Below are 7,582 nucleotides of genomic sequence, written 5' to 3'. Positions count from 1 at the left end.
TTTTTGTAGCCAAAAAAGATAGAACCCTGAGATTGCATCGATTACCGGGGACTCAATCAAATCACCATAAAGCACAAATATCCAATACCTTTGTTGACCTCAGCATTTGAGCCAGTTCAGGGAGCTACCATTTTTACAAAACTTGACTGGAATGGCCAGTCCTTAAAACCCGGAAACAGTTGCAGCGCTTCTTAGGATTCACCAATTTCTATCGCCGCTTCATTCGAAATTACAGCCAGACTGCCGCTCCCCTTACCAACCTCACCTCGACTAAAAGACAGTTCCACTGGTATTCCAGAGGCTGAACAAGCCTTTACCGGACTAAAACAAAGATTTGCAGAAGCCCCCATCCTGTCCTAACCAGACCCAGCCCAGCAGTTTGTCCTAGAGGTTGACGCCTCTGACGTAGGGGTTGGTGCAGTCCTATCGCAAGTATCTGAAGCAGACAAAAAGACTCATCCATGTGCCTTTTTCTCTCGTCGGCTCACTTCCGCTGAGAGAAACTATGATGTTGGGGACAGAGAGCTGTTTGCCATTAAACTAGCCCTTGAGGAATGGCGGCACTGGCTTGATGGGGCTGTTCATCTTGTCATTGTTTGGACTGACCATAAGAATTTGGCATATCTCCAGGAGGCTAAGCGTCTAAACCCCAGACAGTCCCGATGGTCTTTGTTTTTTGCTCGTTTTAATTTTTTGATCTCTTACTTGTCCTTCACTAATTTATGACTTTGGACTCTATGCTTCACTCCCTAAGCTTGAACCCTTCTGCTCTATGTACACATGCCAGTTACATACATAGATGGTTTATATTACACATATAAATAGTTTATATTCTACAATCCCTCTTTTGAACTCTCATAAAAGAGTTCACAATCTAAAATGTCCTTCTAAAAATAAGTAGAAATAAGTAAAAATATTACTGTACCACCTGTAAAATTATGCGTCCATGAATTCACACTCTGAGTCCTCATCCACACAAAGTAACCTGAAAAAGATAAAGAAGCCTCAAAATGTAACATAAAATATAAAATGTCCGCCAAACGGTGTCTTCTGGGTTGGGAGGGAAGCTCCACCACTCCCAGTGAGAAAAACTCAATCATTCCGCCTCTTCTTCTGTCTTTGGGTTCAGTGTGGTGTCAACATTTACACACAGTATTTAAAGAGTATGTGGGTGTTATCTCAACTTAAAAGAGTTTGGGCTTTATGGCCCTGAACTGTCCTCGGGTCAGGGGTAACAACGTTATATATGAGCAGACCCATCTGCTCCTGGTTTTGACAGCTTCCTCCTCTAACACAGATGTTCTGAAGAAAGAGAGGTAACCTAAAGGTCATACACTTTGGAACACCTTAGAGCACTTAATACAAGAATTTAAATTACAACTCATTTCTTCTGGTACTGAAAACAAATTATAACAACGGCGGAAATGAACACATTTCAAATTTGTACCATAATGATAGATATCAAGCAATAAACATGAAAGTTAGATAAAAGCATCCGAGATTTCCTCCTCAGAGTCAGTTTCGCTGTCAAAGTGGGAGAAAAGAATTTGGCTGACCCTTGCTGTCCAGGCAAAGGAGCGCCTAGTAGCCACCAAATGTTAAGAAATTAAGGAGAATAAGCATCATGGCGCATGTTTGACTGTCTCTCTGTTGCAGACGTTGCCAGTCCATCATCCAGAGAATCACTACAAGCATCTTGATTCTATTGTCTCTTAAACAGTGTTAAAACTCAGGAAGGGAGGTGCTGAGCGTTACCATGACAACAAAGGCATGAACCAACCTGGTAGGTGGGCGGAGTCAGGCAGAACTAATCTCTGATTGACAGCCTCTGGGCGGACCCACAGTTTCTTCATTCCAACCCATCTTAGTGGACCTTAAACTGCAAAACTGTTAACATGCACCTACATCAGAAACAAGCTGCTTCTTAACTCTCCTGAAAACTCAAAGTTTTAATCAATCTAGGATTTAGAAACATTATTCTAAACATGGATTATTGTGTCATGCCACATATAAACAAACATTCATTCCAACAAACAAAGACAAAACTTCAAAGACAGACAAATGGCCAAATTTGAAGCTTCAAGAATTCAAATACATTTTTAACGATCTCTTTTCAGAATATGTTTTCTCAGCCATATCTTTTAATGCTGTAATTGATAAATTTTGTTATGACAATCGTCAGGATCCTTTTTAAGATGAGTGCACATAATCCAAAGAGCTCTCAAAGTATTTAGAAGCACAACAACAGTTTTCTCTTAAATGAATCCAAATTCACTGATGCTGAAACCTTTTGCCAATTATTTGTACTGTAACTCTGTAATAATAATAACTACAATCCTGAGAGTTATTGTTATAATTCTCTTTTTGTTTTGCTCAATTTTGATCGCTGCTGCATTCAAGAATTTCTCTGCTCAGGTTAAATGCAAAGAAGTATTTTAAGCCGGCGTTGACATTTTTATGGTCTACACAAACAAAACAAAAACTGCAGTGTTTGACTTAATCAGAAATTAAGATAAGAAGCTTGACCCCAAACTGGACTTTTTCCACATAGTGTTTCAAAGGGAAGACATAATTTTCCTTAATTTGGCTATTTAAATTTTGAGAGTTGGGGAGAAAATTATTACTAGAACCCCTCTTTAATAATCCAAATGCAGATAAATGTTCCAATATTTTATCTCTTAGTAATCTAAAATTACCTTGTGTACCTTTGTATTCCTAGTTATTCTTTGAATCTTTAAACCCTAAGAAATCAAACAAGGAGACTGGAGTTTAAGCCAACCATCCTCTTTAGTATTGAGAGAGCCTTTATTTCTTTTCTTTTCCTAAAATGAAGGATTTTACTTGTCTTTATTCCGTTATAAAAATCCTAACCTTGGTTCCAAAACAAAACTCTTCAACCCCAATCTGTGTTCCTCAGAGTAGACATTTTGAGTATTATTGCATTTCAAAGCCACCAAATGACTGGAACCCATCATTGGCTTAGATCTGTTTTAATAGGTAATCAGTTTACCTTTAATTAAGTATTATAATTTTATGGACCCAAAATCTATGGCTCATGGGCTTCAGGAGTCCAGGAACCACAAGTTGAGTACTACTCCATTGAACAATGATGTTAGCTCTCTGCAGATTGAAGAGAGGATTGGCTAAATATCCCCAGACCTGTTAGTGTATTATTTCTGCTTGGACACTAATCAGATTTAAAATTATTAGTTCACAGCTCCTAATTTACCTCAGATCATATTTGCTCCTAACACAGTTCATAAGAAGCTTCAGACATCATTATGCTAAAAAGCCAAAAACAAAAAACACAGATCTGTTTTAAAATAAAGAAAAAGCATGCTTTAAAAGACTTGGTACTGTGGTGGAAAATAACTCCACGGTTCTGAAGGCCTTTTCTATGCAGAGTATTTTAGGGAACATGAGATTAGTTTAATTTTGTGTGGTACCACTGTCCAATCAGATTATTTCTTACCTTCAAAAATAACCCAATTTTTCCCATTCTCATTTTAAAGGTTTGTTTTACCAAGGAAAATGAGTTTAACAAAACCAATTACTCTCAAAAGGTTTAAAAGTTTTAGCTGGTGATATCTTAGAAAACAACAAGTGTTTTAATATTTATGTGCAGCACAGAACTGATTAGGTTTCCTTTCCTTCCCCGAAGGGAAAGAAACTGCAGAACCAAGCCTTTCATAGTTTTTGTCAGGACTTGATATAAGGTACAGTGTAAATCAACACGTTGCATGAATCAGAAGAGGAGAAAAAAAAAACCCTAATAGAACTTCTTCCCAGCAGCTGCTGTGAAAAACAATGAATTTGTACCTTCCATAAGTGTAAATTAGCACTTGCGGACAAAAACTGCACCCCAATGTAAGTACTGTGTCAGAGACTGTATGAAGACCATCTACAGTAGAACTAAGCCTGTTTTAATGAGGTCTCTACCCATTAGATTTATGGGATACAAACTCTGACAACAGAAAACAATGGCTGAAAGAGACCCCATCAGATGTTACACATGCAATGGGTTTTAAAAATGCTCCTTCATGAGATCTGTCCTGAGAATAACATAGAAAACACATGGTTACTGCTGAGTTTTGGAGATGTAACTTCCTCTGCTTTTTAATAACTTTTAATAACTAGAATAATTGACCCTGAATATTCCACGACGAAAGAGAACTTGCTTCTCTAAAAGAATTAACTGGAAAGTATCAAATGAGTTAAGTTATCACCCTTTTGAAGATACTTTTCTAACCCTAAAATATTATTTTAACCCACTATATCTGTCAATGTCAAGCAAGCGTCACATGAGCAGCGGTTAATAAGCGTTCTTCATTGCAGAAAATAGGAAAAGATTTATGCAAATGTGTGTGTGTTTGTACGTTACCTCCATCAGTTTCTAAATCACTCCAGAGTCAGACTGTCATGGCACACAATCCTTTATCAGTCCAAAACAAAAACAACCCAGGCCCTTCAGGTCTGTTGGTGAGACATTCAATCCTTCTTGTCCATTTTAACTTCTCCAGGAGGGAGAAAGAACTTTGCTCTGGCCTGTTTCTCTTCTGCCCGCATAAGATGTGCTTTCAATATAAATCCAGTGGTTCGCTGTTCTGGCTCTGCCGCAGCATGGATCGTTGTCCATCTCAGTGGGGCCAGATTACTTCTGAGTTTCATTCTGGTGGAAACTCACACTGTGATTTACAGCAGCAGGCAGGCAGGCAGACAGGCTCTCTCTTTCAGGCCGTGCTGAAGAAGCGTCGAGTAGCAATGGGAAGGGCAGGTTTCTAAAGTCCAGACTCAAAAACGCAGATGTTGCACTCAAATCCCATACATGTGAAGTTTAGTATAGGTTCAGATTTTGCACACAGAAATATTGTCAGTCAGTCAGTCAGTTGTCATAACATGCATTATACTCCTTTCTTTTCCGACTGATCGCAATATTTAAGACAAACGAAACTTCCTGCAGGAAAGGTTTAACTCTTTAACACCTTAATTGATGCACTCTGTGCTTTTTAATTTTTTTCTTATGTTTCTTATTTTTCTCATCTCCATCCATCAACTGGTTTACTAGAAACTATTTAACTCATATACACTCAAACGTCCACTCTGTGAAAAACCAAACTTATCTTCCCAAATTAAAGCATATTGAACACAATCGCGCAGAGGGCGTGTAACCCTTCCACTCAGCAGGACTTTTTCAGTCTCTCCTGGTCCAACCGCTGTGATGCCAAACCCGGTTTGACACCAAGGAATCAACCCTCCGTTGACTCCCTGGAATTCCTTTTACTTAATCTTATTATTACAGTTTCACCATTTAAGTATCTCAACTGTCTTCCCTCACCTGCCAGTTCAGGGTCTCGGGGTCCTATCCCTGGCCACTATGAGGTGTCCCAATCCCTCGGGGAGGCTCTTACTAACTCCAGCCTAAACAACCCAGTCCTCGTCAGGACTGAGTTTGGATTGCCAAATCCGGAACTTATTTACTTCAACACCGTCACCATTTAAGTATCTTCGGTGAAAAGTATGTTACAGCCTCAACATTCAAGTATCTCGGCTAAAATGTATCTTGTCTCAATCAACAAATATTTTCACGCAATATATAATTTCTTTACCGTAATCCATTATTTCAACAAACAAATATTTTACCCAAAACTGATCAAGACTGTAAATTTAAGAGAAAACAGATATCTATTCCACAACACCACCTACACTATTAGCAGGCAAAAGGAGAATAAATATAGATCTCCTTACCTTTTGTTTTGGGTCGTCCCTGTGGTGTTGTAGAACGATGTCTGCCTCGTAGTCAATTAATTATCCTTTAGTTAGTGCCAAATCCGGGTCACGGCACCAATTGTTGAGGTAGGAAAACTTTACTGGCCGTCAGTTAACTCTTACATTACTCCTCACCTCTCCCCGACTCTTTTTATTTGGCAGCCAAAGGACAATCCTCAGTCAGAGATCAGTTGTACGTTTCCACAAGTTTATTAAAACCAATCTGAATTCAGAGAGGGGACACACACTTACACTGGTACCTGGAAACGTCTGTGTGTTGTCCATTTTGTAGGGGCCACAATACCTTTATATACCCCTCGCTGCTACGCAGCACACATACACAACCATCCTGTCTGTAGATATCTCCCCAGCAACAATATAACCTCATGTCCTGTCTGGCTCCCACCTTGTCTCCTTCCCCAATTTATGACCTTGCCCTCTCTGTGCCCTGTTCTCCACTGTCTTCTTCTCCCCCATCGGTGATTCCTTGTCCTTCACTAATTTATGACTTTGGACTCTATGCTTCACTCCCTAAGCTTGAACCCCTCTGCTCTATGTACACATGCCAGTTACATATATAGATGGTTTATATTACACACATAAATAGTTTATATTCTACAGATTCTAATTTTCATTGTTAACTACAAACATGTCAAAAATCAAACAGGGCTTTGATTCAGCATTCTTTGTTTCAGTCATCTTCAAAGAGCTGGAGAAAATGCAGTTCTTGTAGAAAATATAAAAGGTTAAGGGTAACATTCAAGAATCAGCATTGTGCATTAAATATTTGACAAGAAAGATCAGGTTGTTGATCATAAAATCCAATTTTGTATCAACAATAGTAATGAATTAATTTATATTTTCATGTAGTAATTTAATTATTTATTTATCTGTTAACAGAGGATCCACCCCAACAACTTGATGAAATATACCCAGTAGGTAGATTCCAACAAAAAGCGAAAATCATCTTCTGATGACCCCCAGATGAAGAGTGTGAAAACCACTGATACCTTTTCTCCACGACGAGTAACGCAGGCAACGCTTGACAGGCTTGTTTTAAATTTTCTCTGTAAAGCCAGCCAACCATTTTCTGTGATTGAGGCGCCATCCTTCAAGACAATAATAAAGACTCTTCATCCTCAGTGCACTCTTATGACCAGGAAAACATTATCCTGCAGAATACAGGAAGCTCCACAGTGCACAAAGAGCACAATTATTATAAGTTGAGTGCTGGGAACCATGTTGCCACCACAACAGATAGCTGGACTGCCAGACAGCGTGGTTGTTTAGGCGTCACTTGTCACTGGATAGAACCTACCCCTCTTGAGAGGCAATCTGCGGCATTGGCTTGTTGACGTCTTAAAGGCTCACAAACATTTGATGTTCTTGGTGATATCAGATCAGGGAAAGGTGACCAGAACAACAACAGACATTGGCTCTAACTTCTTGAAAGCCTTTCAATTATATGGTGTGGAGGAAAAAGAAGACAAAGATGCTGATAAGCAAGAGGAGAGAGACTACATCGGGGACGAAGCATCGGAAGATGAAAGTGAGTCAGAGAAGGATGTGGCTGCCATTCTGGATGATGACACCGGCTTTGAGTACCAACTTCCAAAACACCAAAAATGTGCATGCCATCTCCTGAATCTCATAGCCACAGTTGATACTCTTGCAGAAGTTGGAAATGAAACATATAAAAGACTATCTCGATCTGCTTTTGCAAAATGTACCGCCTTGTGGAATCAAAGGCTAGACTTTTATTCTAGACTAGAATCACTGACTAGAGATTTGGTTTGATTAATTTCAATGAACTGGA

The sequence above is a fragment of the Girardinichthys multiradiatus genome, chromosome 7 (genome assembly GCF_021462225.1).
Source record: "Girardinichthys multiradiatus isolate DD_20200921_A chromosome 7, DD_fGirMul_XY1, whole genome shotgun sequence".
Taxonomy (NCBI): Eukaryota; Metazoa; Chordata; class Actinopteri; order Cyprinodontiformes; family Goodeidae; genus Girardinichthys; species Girardinichthys multiradiatus.
This window is presented reverse-complemented; position numbering follows the sequence as displayed.